This window comes from Lissotriton helveticus, chromosome 1_1 (genome assembly GCF_964261635.1).
Source record: "Lissotriton helveticus chromosome 1_1, aLisHel1.1, whole genome shotgun sequence".
Taxonomy (NCBI): domain Eukaryota; kingdom Metazoa; phylum Chordata; class Amphibia; order Caudata; family Salamandridae; genus Lissotriton; species Lissotriton helveticus.
Window position 1 is genome coordinate 1943764078 of NC_136057.1, and position 19465 is coordinate 1943783542.

General features: G+C 47.9%; 1 protein-coding gene across 1 annotated transcript in view; it reads right to left on the reverse strand.

The window, feature by feature from the left end:
• The window catches only part of AXDND1 (axonemal dynein light chain domain containing 1), a 532992-nt gene that overhangs the window by 148344 nt on the left and 365183 nt on the right, over positions 1-19465 (reverse strand). The window lies entirely within an intron of this gene.

Here is a 19465-nt window from a genome sequence, read left to right on the forward strand (position 1 = left end):
TAAAATGTTTGCATTAGTGGTTATTTGCTGCTAATGGATATAGAGCAAAAAGGGAATGCACAGAGAATTTTAACTCTATTAGAAAAGTAAGGAAGGGTGTGCCTTACCCTACTCTTCCTTTCTTTGCTTAATAATAGTCTTGAGGCAGGTTTACAAGAGTGTGGCTAAAATCCATGAAGAGTGGTGACTAGGTTCATTGCTTTCCTTCTTTATTCATATGACCTGGTGGCGCTTAACATAGCAGAAAACTGGCATCCAAGATCAAATAATTTTTATGAAACCATTATGGAATTACTGGCTTTAACAACTAAAAGAAATTTTACGTTGTGGTAAGTTAAGTCGCTGGGGGCCAGATGTAGGTCGGCAAATACCGGTCGGTAACGGCCGATTTCGACCGTTACCGACCGGTATTTGCAAATGGAGATGTAGGGGGCATTTTATTTACAGAATCGGTATATTTACCGATTCGGTAAATTAACAGAATCGGTAAAATACCGAATCGGTAAATATACCGATTCTGTAAATCAATATGTAGGAGGCACTTAAAAGAGTGCCACAGGAACTTTAGGAGTCGGTATTTACCACCCAATCCTATTGGGTGGTAAAATATCGAATTCCAGTGTACATGCACATCTGTGGATGTACACCTATGCCATGTGACACACAGACATGCCCTTAGGGCATGTATGTGTGCCACATGGCACACAAGCCTGCAATTGGGGTACTACAGGGTGTCAAAGTGACACCCCGTTCCCCCTGCCAGGATTCGGTATTTACCGATTCGGTAAATACCGAATCGGTATTTCCCATTGATTCCTAAGGGCTTCAAGGCCCATAGGAATCAATGGGAAATACTGATTCGGTATTACAGAATCGGTAATTGTAAAAGAAAAATTACCTACATCTGCCTACTCCCAATTTACCTACTCTTAAATACCGAATCATTATGATTCGGTATTTAAGATTAGGTAAATCGGAATTACCTACATCTGGCCCTAAGAGCATAAACACTAAAATAATTAGATTCCAAAGGTCCCTGTAAGGACTGTTAGTTCATTTACCTACTTAGATGTGAATTTTGATGCAGTTTTGAAATGGGCCCAACACATAGAACAGAGGCAGGTATGTTTCAAGCAGACTCTGGAACACTTTTCACATGTGCCAAAAGACTTGGGATCAACCTACTTTTGCATGTGGTTATATTCTATAAAGTTTAGCATTTCAGTTTATGGAGAAGGAGTTTGGGACTACACAAATATAATTTATCTGAAACCAGAAGATAAGCAGAAAATATGTTCTTGAGATCACTTCTTGACTTCCCACCATCAGGATCTGCACTCCTAATGCAGTAAGAGTCAGAAACTCTAAAGCTTGCACCTCTGTCTATTTATTTGGCTATGTGAGTAAAACCATAGCCATCACTTATGCTTTTGATGCTGTTTTATATCCTACAAATGCAGTATCTAGAGAATATTTTCTAGATAGTCTGGCTAGTCCATTGGAAACTATATTCCTAGTCCCAAGCATTGTGACACCCTAAGATAAAGTAGGTTAAAAAAAACATTTGTGGAATATAGACCAGCACAGCACAAAATGCATCAGTTGTTGAAACCCAAACTCATATAATATGTTCCTCCTATTATCTCCCCTGGCTCAGAACACCTCTGGAAAACATATGAGAGAAATGTGCAAACAAGTACAGGATTGGTTTGCTGTCTGATACACTGCATTTCCCTTTGAGCTAGAAATTAACATGATTGGCAGATCTTTAAACTTGTAAAGGGAGATCATCTCAAACAAATGTGGATTTTGTATTGTTCTGTAAACCAGAGGTAAATACATGAGTCCAAATGATAGTTCACAGATCTTTAAACTTGTAAAGGTAGATCATCTCAAACAAATGTGGATTTTGTATTGTTCTGTAAACCAGAGGTAAATACATGAGTCCCAATGATAGTTCACAGGGGTCCAGATCGTGTAGCAGGCATTCATATATCTTATGCTGCAACAGCCTAAATTAACTTGCCACAGGATGGTGAAAATCTTGTGGGCAGCAGATTAGCAGAAATCAAACTAGAGTAAAGCAGTTGAATTTTAAATATGGTTTTTAAACATGGATGAATAGCATTTTTAATTATAACATTTTTAATTAAGGATGAATGAATTGTAAAGTGTTTTGTGAATACAGACATTCTTCAGCTAAATATACACTATTTAACTTGATGTTTTTAATATTTTGCTGTGGATGTTGCTATGGCTCTGTTGAAAGCCAAAACAATATTTTTTGATTGAATTACTTATTTGAGTTTTATGGCCACAGATGTGGTTTTCAGACAGCCTCTAGTCTTGTTTCACTCTCAATTTTGCAAAAACAACAGGCAAGTGCACTATACAGTGGGTACTCAAATGAGTACAGGGACTTTATAGTTAGGCTCAAAATGTAACCATACAAAACCAGTCAAATTCAGCAGTTATAGTTACCTGAGCTAACTATAACTTACACCCCCCGCAATGCTATGCTTATAACCTCACATATTACATCACTCATGACATGGTCAGTGACATCACTGATGAGATCCCAAATGTATATTTTTTCAACTTAAATATCTCTGAAACTAATTAATGGATTTACACCAAATCACAAAAAACACACTTTCTGTACCAACATCTAGTTTTCTGCCAAATTTGGTGTAATTTTATTCAGCGGATCGGGCTGTAGTCATATTATAACATGGGGAAAACTTGTTTTGGAACTCCCCTTTTCTCTCAGCCTCTGCTTGACGCATCACCCTGAAACTTTCAACACAGCAGTTGAACCAATAAGGGGACGTTTTTTGTAAATTTCGTGAAGATTCGTCAAGTGGCGCCAAAGTTATTGGCAAAACACAAAACGCTTTTCCAATGGAAACTTTGGTCCCAACTATAAACTGACTATCGAAAGTAGGTAATATGGGATACTGGTTTCTGATATATATATATATATATAGTAATTGCATTTATATAACGCTTACTACCCCTGACGAGGCGTCAACGAGCTTTTTCGGCGAGTAGCACGTTAGTCCGGGACCCATAGAGGATTAGTGTTGAATTAGTATAGTGAAACATGCAAGCACATTTTAAGTGGTGGATAGGTTAGTCAGTTATTTAGATTTGGAATGATAGCAGAAGGATAGAGGAGGACAAAGGTTTGTATTTATATAGCGCTTGTTGGCGCACGCTATTCAGGAAGCCTGTACAGGATTAATGGTGAATTAATATGGTGAAATATGAAGTCATTATTGTGGTGAATATTAGTCTGTTACTTGGAGTGAGAAGGATAGCGGAGGGATAAAAGTGGAAGAAAGATTTGCATTCATATAGCACTTGTTACCTCTGATGGGTGTTGAAGCGCTTTTCTGGCGAGTAGCACGCCACTCCGGAACCCATAAAGGATTAGTGTTGAAAATGAGTATAGTATAAATATGAAGTAATTGGAGTAGTAGATATGTTATTCAGTTATTTGGGTAGTATATTAGAATAGTTGAATATGGAATTTGAAAAGTGAACATGCTAGTCTGTTAATTTTGATTGAAAAGGATAGAGGAGGGATAAAAGAGTGAAGGATTTTTTGTTTTTAGGTCTTAGCAGTAGGAGGAGGAGGAGGCTTTTGGATGAGTAAAAAGGAGTTTTGGAGGGGAGGTGTCAGAGGGAAGAGTTTAGAAAGGTTTGTTTTAGGGGATCGGTATAGTAAAAAAAGGTGTCAGGTGATGCAAGGAGGGGTAGAGTAGGAGAAATGAAATGAAATGAAATGAAAAATTGCATTTGTATAGCGCATAACTGCCCTGAGGCCTCGCAGCGCTTGAAGATAAAATGGTTTAGCGCAGGCTCAGGGCAGATCAGCAGGATTTAGCAAACAAATGCGTTTTCAAGGCCTTTCTGAACGAGAGGAGGTTGCTATTTCCTCGGATGGCAAAGGGGAGGGCGTTCCAAAGTCTGGTCGCCGAATGGGAAAAGGAACGGCCACCCCAACGGGCTTTATTAATTTTAGAGGAGGTGGCCAACTGCAGAGTACCAGACCGAAGGGGGCGTGTTGGAACATAAGGCGTGACCAGAGGGTGCAGAATCGCTGGGCCTACACGATGAAAGGATTTGTGCATAATGCACAGAGCTTTAAACTGCACTCTGGCAGTCATTGGGAGCCAATGGAGGTCCCTCAGAGCCTTCCTCGCCGACTGCCGACGGGACAGATTGAACAGTAGGCGGGCCGCACTGTTTTGTGTGACCTGGAGCCTCTGAAGAACCGAAGCCGGTGCTCCCAGGTAGAGAGCGTTCCCATAATCCAGGCGGGAGAGAATCAGGGCCTGGACCATGATCCTCCTCGCCTGGAAAGGGAGCAAAGGGAGCACCCGCCGGAGCATCCTCATAAGTCCGAAGCAAGTGGCCGCAGTCTTAGTAGCCTGAACCGAGAAATCAAGGGCGGTGTCAAGCCAGATCCCGAAGCTCTTTATCTGGGACTTGGGAACAGGAGGAGCGCCAAGACATGGTGGCCAGACGGGTGCAAGAGCAGAAGGGGAGGGATTTCCGAGGAGAATGATGTCTGTCTTCTCCCCGTTAAGCTTGAGACAGGAGGCTTGCATCCAACTGGCAACAGCCTCTAGACAGGGGCCTAAGGTGTTGGATGATCCATCAGCGTGGTCTAACGAGACCACCAGCTGCGTATCATCCGCGTAGGTGACTATACGCACACCAAAGGGATGGACTATCCTGTCCAGAGGCTCCATGTAGGCGTTAAAGAGGGTCGGGCTCAGGGAGGAGCCCTGAGGGACCCCACACCTGAGAGGATGTTTAGGAGAGACTATCTCACCCTCGAAGACCCGGAAAAAGCGCTCACTCAGAAAGGAGGTGAGCCAGTCCAGAGCCGCGCCCGACACGCCCATGCCCGCCAGTCGGTGTACTAGCGTGGCATGGTTCACCGTGTCGAACGCGGCGCTAAGGTCTAACAAGATAATGGCCACCTTTCCTCCCCGATCCAAAGTCATTCTTGCTTCCTCTGTGACCGCCAACATGGCGGTTTCTGTGCCATGTTGAGGGCGAAAACCTGTCTGGGAGGCACGCAACAGACAGTTGGACTCCAAATAGTCTGTTAAGATATTGTTGGCATGCCTCTCCAGCAATTTACTCAGCCAGGGAAGCAACGAAATGGGACGGTAGTTGGACAAGTTGTTTTGGTCCAAGGAGGGTTTCTTGAGAAGCGCCCTCACCATGGCACACTTCCAAGCAAGCGGGACCGACCTGGACACAATAGAGGTGTTTAAAGCTTCCAGGATAACAGGACGAATAACGTCCAGTGCCTTGACAAGGATCCGGGGGGGTGCCGGATCATTAGGAGAGCCGGAAGAAACTTTGGAGATTAATCCATCCAGGCTGCCGGCATCAAGAAGCGAAATTGTATCCAGCTTGCAGAGAGCCGGAGAGTCAGCTGGCTTAGAAAGGACGGAGGGGGTGTTGACCGTAGGATTACTAAATGAGGAGTATATGGTCGAGATTTTCTTGGAAAAAAAGGCAGCTAGCTCATTACAGCGGTCTTGTGCCCCTTCAGCAGTAGGACGCTCAGCTGGAGGTGAAATAAGGGATTTGGCTATCCTAAAGATTTCCCTAGGCGCGTTGGCTGCAGCACTAATTTTCCCTTCATAGAAGGAAGTTTGCGCTATTTTAATCTCTGATTTATAAAGCCTCATTGCGGACCTATAATCATCTTTCCTAGACAGAGAATGGTCCTTCCTCCACGCTCTCTCTAGTCTACGGCAGTCAAGCTTTAATAACCTCAGAGCAGGAGTGTACCAGGGTGCAACTTTAGGTCTTCTGATGAGTTTACAGGGGCGTTTGGGAAGAACTTTGTCTAAGGTGCTGGAAATCCAGTGATCAAAGTTGCTAGAAGCAGATGCAGGGGTTGAGGCCCTTCTCGGGGGATCTAGAAAGGGTAGAGAGTCTAGAAAGGGTTATTTTGACAATCATAGTAGTGGTATGGGGTTTGGGATAAATGTAGAGGATATATTGATAGATATAGAGGATGAGAGATAGGGCAGTGCATTGGAAGGAGTAGTAGAAAGAAGTTTGATATGAGTCAGAGGGTTGGGCTAGAAGATATATTGAGTGTAGTATAGGCTGAGAAATAGGGTAGTGCATTGGAAATGCTAAATTAGAAGATAAATATATAGATCCATAAGTACATTGAAAGTATATAGATACATAAAGGAAGTAAGTATATGTAGATTAAAGATATTGATAGAGGCACAGGATGAGAAATAGGGTAGTGCATTGGATATGCTTTTTCAGGAGAAAAGTAACAGACACACAGATCCAAGTACATGGAAGGTACATAGATGCACAATGGAAGTATGTACATGTAGACCAAAGATGATTTTTATTTATTTATTATTATTATTATTTTTTCTTTTAACAACATAATTATTTTTCATGTTTATATAAAGTAATACACAAATATAGGTACATATCTATAGTGAAAACAAATGCTTATATACAGAGTGATATGCTGTAAATTTCTGTTTGCGATGGTGCTTATGTGGGGAAGAGCAAAATCTTGAGTAGTTTTCTGAAGATAAGGTGGTTGTTAGTGGACCTTATGTTGGGTGTTAAAGAGTTCCATAGTTTGGCTGCTTGAACAGAGAAGGATGTGCCACCCATGTTTTTTTTCTTGTATGGTGAGATTTTGAGGCGAGATGCTCCTTTAGAGCGGAGGTTCCTTTGTTGAATGTGTTTGGTGATTTTATTCCTGATGAAGAGTGGTCCCATTCCATGTATTTCTTTGTGGGTGATACAAAGCAGCTTGAACGTGGATCTTCTGGCAACCGGTAACCAATGCAGGGCTTTCAAGGCAGGGGAGATGTGGTCTCGCGGTTTGATATGCAAGAGTAGTCTGGCAGCCGAGTTCTGAATCCGTTGTAGTCTTTTCATGGTCGTTAAAGGTGATCCGTGGTAGAGGCTATTGGCGTAATCGAGTTTTGACAGAACAAGGGGGATGGTAGCTTAGACCTTGTGGAAATCCCAAATGAGGGAAAATTAGTTGCAGCGTTTTTATAGTAGCAACGCTTGATCTTGCTTGTTTATCCACTTGGGCATTCATCAACAGCTTGGAGTCCATGCCCGAGGTTTCTTACTTCCTTTGATACTTTAGGCAGTGATCCCAGTACATCAGGCCATGCGGCAAGCGGGTTGTAATTTTTCCAATCACCACAAGTGATCATTTCAGTTTTTGAAGCATTCAATTTGAGATGGCTCCAAGTCATCCGCTTATCCACGGCTCTGAGACAGCTGAAAATTGGTGATTTTCCAATGTCTTTGGGGCATTCCAGTGAAGGAATATTTGCATTTCATCTGCATAGTTTTAGCACGTGAAGTGAAATTTATTGATCAGTACTGGTAATGACTTCAAGTAGATGTTGAAAAGCATGGGCGAGATGATAGAACCTTGAGGGACCCCTGCTTTTGTGGAGTACGGTATAGACAAGAAAGGTGGGGTATGGATGACATTAGTTCTGTTTGGAAGGTAGGACGCGATCCAGTCTAGAGCAGTTCCCTCTATGCCGGCTTCATAAAGTCTTTGTTTCAGAGTGTCATGGTCAACCTTGTCAAAGGCAGCTGAGAGGTCCAAGAGGAGAAGCGCAGCAACCCCGTTGCGGTTAACTGTATTCTTTAGGTCATCCCAGATGGCAAGGAGGGCAGATTCAGTGCCTCTTCCCGGACGGAATCCTGTTTGGAAGTCTGAAAGTATGTCATTCTCTTCAATGAATTGTGACATCTTTCTATCAGTTTGCCCAGGAAAGGGCCATTTGTAATGGGTCTGTAGTTGCCAGGGTTCAGCGTGTCCAAGTTTCTTTTCTTCAGTAAAGGTCGTATGTTTGACTTTTTGAGTTCTTCTGGAAATATTCCAGTAGTTAAGGAATCATTGATGATTCTTCTTACTGGAGTGGCAGCAGAGGTTGTTAAAAGAATTGTCTTGAAAGTTTGTGGAGGACAGGGGTCAGAAGGGCTGCCGGCAGGCCTACTTGGGAACTCAGCGCTCTACAAGGAGCGTGGAGTGGGAAAACCTCTGTGAGCGAATCAGAGTTTACGACCCAGGCCTAATATATATAAAAAAGGTACATAGATATGGAGTTAAGAATAGTAAATCCTTACCTCCGTCTGTGCACTTACCTATATATATATATATATATATATATATATATATATATATATATATATATATATATATACACACACACATGTATATATATATATATATATTTCTCCAAGAAGTCTGCTCCAGAAAAGAAGACTAGGCGGCACTCGAGGTTCGTGGTGTCAGCCTTTTATTTTAAAACCATGGGCATGACGCGTTTCGGGGTTTACTTCCTTTTTCAAATGCCCCCCTGGTTTAGTTTGCCGCTGTTGCTCACAATTCCCCTCATTTTAAAGTATGTGTCCTTCCCACCATCTCAAGTAGTGTGGGTAGCCTGCAAAACACGGCCTGGATCCGCCTCTATTCTCACCATTGGACAACATTTCCCAGCATGCAATGTCTTTCACAAGCTGGCGGCGGCCCCAGTTCTCGGTGTAATTTTGCCAGGTAGGTAACCGATGTGCTGTGAAGTCAGGCGGGGATTGTGGCAATTATTCTGGGCATCACTGTTTACAGTCACGACTCTCTCTCCCTCCTCGCACAAAATTCCTTCGCGGAGCAGAAAACACCAATGAAGTAGAAGTGTAGTCCCATTCACGTATGGACTGCGCATCCGCAGCAACATCCGATCCAGACTTCATGCGGGGCAGTTAGAGGGTCTTCCTTGTAGCGACCCCCTTGATATATATATATTTTTTGTCCCTTTATATTGCTGGAATGATTTTCTGTCTTGCCAATATTCAAGATTTGATATTCCCTTCTACAATCTGAATTAGTAGGCATATTACAATAGTAGATTAGGATATTATTGTAGTATTGTAGAAATAAAAGTCATGTGTGTCGTGCTATTATATAAATACAGTATAATTTATAGTAATGTATTTGTGTAATGCTAGTATAACACCTGTAAATCAAATCACCAAATAGTGAAATGAGATTTACTTATATGTATTAATTCGTCCTATGTATGTTGAAATGAGATTTTAGGAAGTAATTACTGAAGAGTTCCAATATATATTCTTAAACTAATTTTCCATGGCTGAAGATAAAGATAACTGTATTGTGTGTCACAGTACCTCTTATGCTGACATATTTCTATTTTAAATATGCAGTTTAGCTGGGGGAAACAACAAGCAAGTGTATTCACAATGCATTTCTATGGCACTAGTAGTGTGTTTTCGAGTTGAAAGGCTTCTGTCTAGCATTTCTACTTAAGTGTTCCTAGTGAAGTAATAATTTAGGTCGAACTGATCTTGTCATTATAACTCAGCGGTTCTGTCTGAGGATAGTTCTGAAGGAGCAAAGTGGTTTGCCAAAGTCAGAGGCAGATCTGTATAGCTGTATGAAAAAAACCTCAGAAAATGTACTTGTGCTTCCTGGTAGGGGTTAGATCTGTCAAGCAGCGGCTCCTCCGGTAAGGCGGAGGAGCGTCGTCCCGCTGCTCTCGAAGCAGTACAAAGGAAAAATAAAATGATAACAGAATGTTATCATTTTATTTTTAGTGGCACTTGGAGCTAGGTTAGGGCAGGACGGGGCGGGCGGGGTTGGGCTCGCTGTGTTAGAGGGAGGAGGGGTGGTATAATGTGCACCTTGTGTGCATGACGGTTTGGCCAGCCACACCATCATTCGCACTTAGCATTTTCTCCACCCGGCTATATTGCACAGTCTGGGGGGAGAACATGCACAAGCCGAACCACAGTGTCCAGACAAATCAAGACGCTGCTGTCATGCTGGTGACAGCAGTATCGTGATTGGCCTGGATGCTGCCTGAAGCCAGGAGAACAGAGAGGACGGAGGAGAGGCGGTGGCTGGTGAGCAGGTAAATCTTCCCTTATTTCTATTTTCTAACCCCCCCTCCCCGCCACCGTTCCCTATCAGCTCCCACTGGAACAGTCATCAGTGGTACCAGAAACTCTACTGTGGCACTCTCGCCTCCTAGAAGATTTTAACGCTCTGAAGAGAGATGGAGGGAGATGATTGTTGAGGTGCAAAGAATGGATCAGCTAAGAAGCAATGAAGGTTTCTGAATATCTGACATTTTTTCTGTTGATCTAGGAAATCAACAAAGATATATAAGTGAGAAGTCGCAGGACCCCAAGGAAATGACATCTTGGTGGAACCAAACTAGACACAAAGGACCCGATTACGAGTTGGGTGGTGTGTTCCGACCAGAGCGTAAACATCTGTTTACGCACGGGTCGGAATTATAAGTTGGAAGGTATTTAACGTATCTGATAATTATCACATGGGTTGAATACCCCAACCTTCCTTTAAATTTCTCAGGTCAAATCTACATAACAGGGAAATAGCATATGGTATTTATTATTTATCAAGTTATTTCCTACAAGCTCGTAATGTATGCGATTTATTGCATCCGATAAATAATTTACTAAGTGGTATCGTGATTTATCAGGTGCGATAAATAGCAACTATACTAGTAAACAGGGCAAAATAAATTTAAATCACTTAATTGAACATACCGAATGGATGTTTATATTCACTACTTCAGATCAACATTTATTCTATTATTAAATGTCAGATTATAAATCCATGACTGTTAAGCATGAAGTATTTATCAAGCGGTTATACATTTATTTCGCTCAGATATATTAAGCTAGTTGAAACTAGTGGGAATATGGCTGCATGATGCAAGTACTGCCTACAGGTGTTTAGGTGGAGGGGAGGAACTAGACTAAGTCACATTTATTCCAGTTAATGTTTGTTAATATCTATGTTACACTGCTTTGAAATGTGCCTGTCTCTCTTTCATATATATTAATAAAATCCAGGACCCTCACTAAGTTACTGTTGGAATCTGGGGGTCTAAGCAATTTCGATGATATGAACCACAAAACATTAAACAAAAATTCAGAAACAAGCACAAAGAAATGTAAAAAAACTAAGAAAAACAACACTTTATTTTAATAGGAAGGTTACAGCTTTTCTAAATTCATTTGCGGCCACTCATCATCCAATTTACATTTTGTTTGATGCACTTGCATTGCTCCCACAAATCAATCTGCGGATGCCAATTTAGGGCCTAATTACAATGTCGGTCGGAAAGCCTCCGACCGCTGATAGGAGCCTTCCGACCGACATTGTAGGTTTAAAGTCCTACGGCGTTCGGAGTTTAAACCGGCGGTGCAATCGATGCAGATCCGATGGACTCAAGGAGCCCGCTGTCCAGTCGGAAAGGCCTCGGCCTCCGCATACTGCACCGGGGGGCACCAATGGTACCCCCACAACATCCCTGCACTGTGTGGCAGGCACCATGAGATGCCTGCCACATGGAGCAAGGATGTTTGGAAGCATGGGAGCTTGTGAAGCGGGCAGAAAGCGCCTGCAGCATAAGCTCCCATAGAAAAATTGATGTTTCCGACAGCACTGTGTGTGGTTGCAGCCAAATGATGCGTTCGGAACCGCCGACCTGAGGACGGTTGGTTCCCATTCCGCAATGGTGTCAAGCAGACATGAGTCTGCCCTACATCGTAACCAGGGCCTTAATTTTTAGCCTTCAATTTTGAATTGCTTGACATTTACAGAACATATAGCATCTTCATATTACATGTTGCTTCTTTATTTACACTTTATGAATTTGACAACATCTAATTTTATAAGCAGCAGCAGACTCCCTGAGTAGGCGCTGCGGACTCCCAGGGGTCCCCAGACCATACGTTAAGAACCACTGCTTTAGTAATTTAGTAGTTTTTTTCACAACTGATTTTATTGATTCATTAGACAGAGGGATATTCACAGTTTTCCACAAACAGGAAGATACTGTCAGGAGGCAAAGCAGATTTCAATATACGTACAGTCCAATCAAGCAAGAGAAAAGAAGACAAAGAAAACGGAAGGAAACCCCCCCCCCCATCCACCCCCAGCCACCCCAACTACCCAGTGCCCCAGCTACCCACCCCTTATCCCACCCTAACCCAATGCACGTGATCACGACAGTTCCAACAATTAATTACATTACAGCAATCATCGAGTGTCACTCTAGGCCTGGAGGTCCTCCAATGTAGGCAACTCATCGTCTGGGGCAGCCGGGGGCTCCAAAGGCAACTCCCTGTAGTCTGCCCACCGTTTCCAGATTTTAAAGTGTTTCCATGGGCACCCCCTGGCTTCAAACACAGGTCTTTCCAATCCCATATAATAATCAAGCCCTGCCTTCCAGGCCCCGAGAGGCGGAGCCCGGTCACTCTTCCACACCTTCGCCAGGTCTCGCTTGGCCACTACTAGACCCAACAGTAGAAGGTGACGCTTGTAAATGTTTCCGCCCACATTCTCCAACACATGTAAGAGACCCAACCGGGGAGACCGGGGAAGATCCCATCCCAACACCTCCGACAGACAGTTCCAAACCCCGTGCCAGAACCGGGTCAGACCAGGACATGACCACAACGTGTGCAACAGCGTACCTCTCTCAGTCCCACAACGCAGGCAGACAGGGGATGCAATCAGACCCGCCCTATGCAGTCTCTCCCTGGTATAATACGCCCTATGCAGGTATTTAAACTGAATCAGTCGGAGACGTACTGCAATTGCCGCCCCACGAGGTGATTCCAAGGCCTCCCTCCAATCGTCTTCATCCAGGGGACCAACATCTTTTTTCCAGGAGACCTTAAGCGGGAACAAAGAAGCAGCGCAGTGAGTGACCAGGGTTTGATAAATTCGGGACACCTTTTTGTCTCCCAAGTCTCCCATAAAGAGTTTAGCTTCAACTGGGCTGAATTCCGGCAGTCGTTCGAGTCCGACCAGGCTCGGAGCGAGCGCATGGCGGAATTGTAGGTATTTAAAGAATTGGGATTGAGGCATGTGAAATTCCAAGCTAAGGTCCTGAAAGGATTTAAGCGTAGTCCCAGGGAGCACATGTCCAAGGGAAGAGATTCCAATGGAGTCCCAGCCCCCAAAACCCTGCAACGAGGACAAGGCGGGAAGTAGGCCGTTCCTCCACAACGGGGTCTCCGCCGTCAACTTACCCCACCATCCCATGCGGCGCAGCGCCTGGCGCCATATCGCGAAGACCACCTGTGTGACCCGGGGCAATTCTTTCCGCAGCCTGGCCGAGTATATGAGCGTATGAAGCGTGGTGTCGCCCATCAGCGAGCGCTCAAGGGCATACGCGGGGTCCCCCCTATCGCCGTACCACCACTCGTTAAGAACTAAGAGGTGGGAGGCTTGATAGTACGATAGGAGGTCCGATGTGGCCAGTCCTCCACAGTAAGTGGACAAGAAGCATGTCCGCAGTGCCACCCTGGCGGCGCCCCCGGCCCACAGAAAGCGGCCCAGCACCGAGTTGACCCGACGGAACCACCGTGAATCTATCTGGCACGGGTGGTTCTGTAGCTGGTACAGCAGGCGCGGGAGCGCAACCATTTTGAAGATGGCGGATCGGCCAAAGATCGTGAGAGGCATCCGGGACCACGTCCTGATGTCTGACTGAACTTTCTCCCATACTGGCAGTACATTATGCTCCCACGCTATGTCAGAGGACTCGGACAGGAAGACGCCCAGATATTGCAGGCCTCCAGCCGCCACCCGTAGGGCCGAAGCCCATGGGCAGACACCGGGGCCCCCGCCCAGCACCCAAAGGGTGGACTTACGTGGATTGAGAAAGAGCCCCGTCACCTCACCAAAGACGCGCATGATCTCCAGTATGCGGGGGCCGGACCGGTCGAGGTCCGTAAGAAAGAAGAGGACATCGTCCGCATAGAGCGCAATTCTATCGGAGAGTCCCCCACCCCACACAAAGCCACGAAGCTGGGCATCGATGCGTACCCAGGAAGCCAAGGGTTCCATGGCCAGCGCAAAGAGATAGGGGGATAGCGGGCAACCCTGCCGGGTCCCCCGACCTATCGAGAATCTCTCCGAGATCGCCCCGGACACCCGCACAAAAGCGGTCAAATCAGTGTACAGTAGTTTGATATAGGAGATAAATACCGGGCCCAAGTTAAGACGCGGTAGGAGGGCGAACAGGTAGGTCCAGCTGACCGAGTCAAACGCTCGATCTATGTCTGCGAGCAATAAGGCAGCCCGCTCCCCAGAGGACCCCACGGCGTCGATGGCCGCCTGCGCGCGCCTAATGTTGTGCCGTGTCGCCCTGTGGGGCATGAAGCCCGCCTGGTCCGGGTGCACAAGGTCAGCCACGTATGGGAGGAGGCGGTTAGCAAGTGCCTTTGCCAGTAGCTTAGCCTCAAAGTTAAGTAGCGAAATGGGGCGATACGAGTCGTGGCGGTCCTGGGGCCTGCCGGGCTTCTGAAAGACCACAACCTCGGCGTGACGCCAGTCTGCTGGCATGCAACCCCGGTCCCTCGCCAACTCCAGTGTAACCCTGTAATGGGATCCCAGTTGAAGGTGAAACTTCTTATAAAATTCACTCGGAAAGCCGCTTTGGCCGGGCGCCTTCCCAGGGTTAAGCTGCCCCAACGCCTCTCCCAGCTCCTCCGCCGTGAGGGGAAGGTCAAGGGAAGCCCTGGTATCATCAGAGACAGCCCGGGGGGGCAGATCTGCTATAAATTTATCAATCGCATCCACTGGGAGGCAATCCCGCTGCGCATATAGGTCTGCGTAGTAGCGGGCAAAACTCGCCGCTAGTGCGGCTGGGTCTGTGATAGAGACTCCCTCTCCGTCAGTGAGTCCCGGCAGCACAACAGGTTGCATGACACGTTGACATAGTCTGTGTAGCATGGTACAGGACTTATCACCCCACTGATACACCCGACTCCGCGTGGCCAACCACGCCTGCCGCGCTTCGTCTATCAGGACAGATGCGTAGGACTGCTGCGCCTGTAGGAGCAACCGAACCGCAATCCCGTCCCCCTCCCTCAGGCAACGCTGTTCCAGATGTTCACCTGCGCCGCCGCCGCAACGATAGCCTCCCGACGACGCCGACGGGCGGCCGCGCACCATGCTATATCCACCCCCCGCAGAGTAGGCTTCATGGCCTCCCAGACCGACGCTGCATCGACGCCCCCGACCAAGTTCTCCCGCCAGTACCGGGCGATCGCTCCGCGCATGTGTTGAACATAATCCGCTTGTTGAAGATGCCACGAGGACATTCTCCACCGGAACGGCTGATGCTTCCTACGGAGCTCCACTCGTAGCGCAACTGGAGAGTGGTCGGACAGTCCCGCGGCAGAATCTTGACTTCCCTCACTCTATCAAGGAAGGCCCCTGGCATAAAGACATAGTCCAGTCGAGAGAAGGAGCCATGCACGGCAGACACATACGTATATTCTCTCACTGTGGCATGCATATGTCTCCAAACATCCACCCAGCCCAGGCCCTCAACCGCCGCACACAGTCTGGTAGGGACCACCGCCGCTACGGTGCCCTGCAGTCGCTTACGATCCATGCAGACATCCATGACGTCATTCCAGTCACCGCCCAGCAAAGCCAGGGAATCTGGGATATCTGCCCACACCTCAAACAGCCGTTCAGCCAGAGCCCACTGCAGCGGGGGGGGGAGCATACACACTCCCAAACACCACCGGTTCAGCATCAATCATACCCTTAATAAATACATATCGGCCCTGTGGGTCCAGCCATTGTCGCTCATGAGTGTAGGCCAGTCTGCGGTGACCTAGAATGGCAACCCCCCTCGAACCTCTGGAGAACCCAGCATGAAACACCTGTTGGTAACCAAATCTCTGCAGGCTCAGCACCTTCGTGCCCAACATGTGCGTCTCTTGCAACAACAAGACATCGGCAGCCTCCCGCTTACCCCAATGCAGGACCGCTCCCCTCTTAATTTTATCCAGCAGTCCCCTGACATTCCAGCTTAATATTCTCATTGACTCCCTAGGGAGTTTCGCAGACGGTAGATCAGCCATAGTCAAGGTGGAAATGATCCCAAGGACCCCAGCACCCGGTCCAGACACTCCTTTCAAGAAACGGTACAGCTTCAGTAATCACGTGCACTCCCCCCCGGTCACCCCAATCCCCTCCCCCAGCCCCCCCCAACACCCCTTCCCCAACACTCCAACCCCTGGAACCAACCCCCCCCCCCCTACGCTCCATAGAACTCAGAAGCATCTGTCGCGGCATGGGGAGCCTCAGGCCCAAAACAGAGAGCCCAAGGCCAACCATACCAATGGATCCCAACTATCCCCTCTAACAATGAACCACCCCCTCAGGGCCAACCCCCACCCGTGGGGAGTAGGCAGCCCGGCAAGGTCAGCACCCCGAACCCACAACACCGCCCCCATCAACATCAGCCTATGACACCACGGCAGTTCATCTGCAGTATTACAAACCAGGGCAGGCCTGGCCACAATCCGTGGAGCGTCACAGCACCATGTGCTCAATGAATAGGTGATCAGGGATTCACAACCCATCCTCAAGGCGACCCCTCTTACAAAAGCCGGAGGAACACGCACGCACAAGAGTTCAATTTTCTCTTCCAGACTGATCAGTGTCAGGTTGTGTCTCGTCCGGCTGGCCGTTGCGAGTGAGGGACCGTTTACGAGATCTGGACTTCCTAGGACGCTTGCCCTTGGTAGTGGGATCGCCCCTCTCCGGCGAGGACCCACGCGACGGGCCGGAACTCAAGCCCGGCTGGGTGTGTGGCCGGATCCTAACCGTCTCATCCGTCCATCGGAACACCTCCTCCGGGGAATCAAAGAAGTGAGTTTTTGACTGGAAGATGACCCGAAGTCGGGCCGGGTAGAGCAAGGAGTACTGTATCTTCAAGCCGCGCAACTTGGCCTTCGCGTCCATGAAGGAATGGCGCTGCTGTGGCACGAGTCTAGTGTAGTCTGGGAAGATCATAATTTTGTGGCTTTCGAACAGAAGTGTCTCCTTGGCTCTAGCTTCCCGCAGGATGACGTCTCTGTCATGGTAGTTCAGCAATCGGGCTATAACCGGACGAGGACGCTCCCCAACCGGTGGTTTTGGCATCAGGGCTCTGTGGGCGCGTTCGATCACGAAGCATCGCGACAAGGTGTCAGGGGGGAGCCAGCTCTCCAGCCATTGTGTCAAGAAGCTATCCATGTGGCCCTTCTCGCAATCCTCCGGAAAGCCCACGAAGCGCAGGTTGTTTCTGCGCGCCCGCCCCTCCGCGTCCTCCACTCGGAGCGCCAAGCCCTTTTGGATTTTTTCCAAGGCAGCCACCTTCTGTTTCAGTGTCCCCACATCGCCCTCCACTCCAGTGATCCTAGCCTCGGTTTCCGCTATGCGGGCCACAGCGGTACGAAGATCCTGTCGCAGCAGAGTGACATCAGCCCCAACCGCTCCTATTTTAGCGTCAAGCATGTCCCGCGATTGGGTAATGGCCGCCATCAACGCCGCATTGTCGGGTCCTGCACCCTGGCCACCCCCGGAAGCACCCGGCCCTCCACTAGGCCCAGTAAATTTGTCTATGGGTCCCTGCTTGGTGGTCCCACTGCCTCCACCGCCCCTGGTCATGGTTGTGCAAGTCCGATAGAGTGGTCCCACTTCAGCGGCCAGTAGAGCTCCTCACAGACAGCAGCAGGGCAGGTCGGATAATGTCTGAGCCTCAGAGTACTGCCCTCCACAGGGGGGTTTTCCCACCGATGTCCGGTGCGCTCCGGGCCCCAGTACAGTCGCAGAGGCGCAGCCCGGGGGCCGCTGCCGTCTCACCTGGTGCCACCACGCAGCCGAACACGCTACAGCGCCGGGCAGGTCTCTCCCGAGTGTCCACCTCAGGCGCCAAGGGCCCACCACCTCATCAATCGGCACCCCAGGACGAGCAGGTCAGCTCAGGCACCAGCACACGCTGTTTGAGGGCAATGCAGAACGGGATCCAGGCACCACCGTAGCTCCGCAGCAGCGAGGGGGGGGGGGGAGTCTCAGTGTGCCACAGTATCTGCCCCACTCCGAGCACTAGGTCCAGCATCCACCCCCACTGGGGCCGCACGTACTCACTGTGCTCTCCACAACGCGGCCGCCACCGCCCCACAGCTCCTCCAGGGGTCTAGACGGCGCTCCGGCAGGGCCCACAGTCGGTCGCAGGGCAGGAGGCTCAGCCAGGATGTCAGCTGCGCCCTCAGCTGGCAAGCGGGCCGCCCCGGTCACCGCGCAGATCGGCCCCGGGTCCCTCCACTTGCTGTCGGGGAGCTCGAAAATCTAGGCCCCGGTCTTCAGGCCTATGCTCAGGCCACCGCCATCTCCCCGTGCCCCACCGCTCACCAGGCCATGCAGGAGGCGGGGGGGGGAATGTAATAGGGTCTCCGATCTCCACTCCGGCGCCACAGCTGAGTCAGACGGCACCCAGGATCGCCGACAGGGGACCGCTACAGGGCGTCCTCCCCGGCCACTGCCAAAATCGAGACCCCGGCTGCACACGCCGGGACCAGGCCCGCAAGGGCTACCGCAGGTTGTTCGGCGGCGCAGGAGCTCAGTCCGCTACTCCGATGGGTTCCCCACACCTTCCGCTACCAGCATGGGTCGGTGTGTCGCCTCGTGGGTCCGGGAGCCAGGATGAATGGTACGGATTATTGTTGGGCCGGCGGGAGCTCTAGCAAGCTACGTCCGCCAGGCCACGCCCCCAATTTAGTAGTTTTAACAGTAGTATATTAGTACAATGCTATACCTTGTTACCTATTGTTCTATGTGAACAATTAGTATATTACAAGGATACAGTAGGACAAATGAAATATATGGGATGAAGTACCCCTTGTCATACATTAGAAGGATATGGAAAGTCACCAAGGAGTTCCATGACCATACAGAGGAACAAGGGCAAATGTTGAGTTCCTTATAAGGTCGTGGAACTCCGAGGGGACTTGCAGTATACTTTTAATGTACAACAGACAATATTTTATTCCTTATGATACATGGTAACACCATCACCCTTCCCATAAACTGCTTAAATCCTTCGTGTGTTTCTCATTCATGTTCATTGCATACAAGAAGAAAAAAACACAAATCTGTTCTGAGAAATTAAGCACACCAAAACATAGTCAGTAATTTGGCAAACACATTTCAGAATCAGTTAAATGTTAGTCAGGTTAAAAATGATGTGGCTTAGACTGTGTAGACACAGGTTGAGATTGTATCGTTCCTGCAATGTGCTATAGTGTAGAAAAACTAAATATGCTGCATAAATATCTCCTTTCTGCTGATAATTTTTTATGATTGGAGAAGTATATCAGAAGAACAAAAGGACAGTTCCAGTTTTCCTTGTTTGAACTGTGGCTGTAATTATGCTCCATGACCTGCTTTTCATCCTGGCTGCTGGTAGCAGCCATTGTGACATCAGAACTCAATTGTAATAAGCTATTACAGTTGAGCAGCTATGTTATTTCTTTATTACAGGTGACTAGCCTGTAATAAAGAAATTAGAGA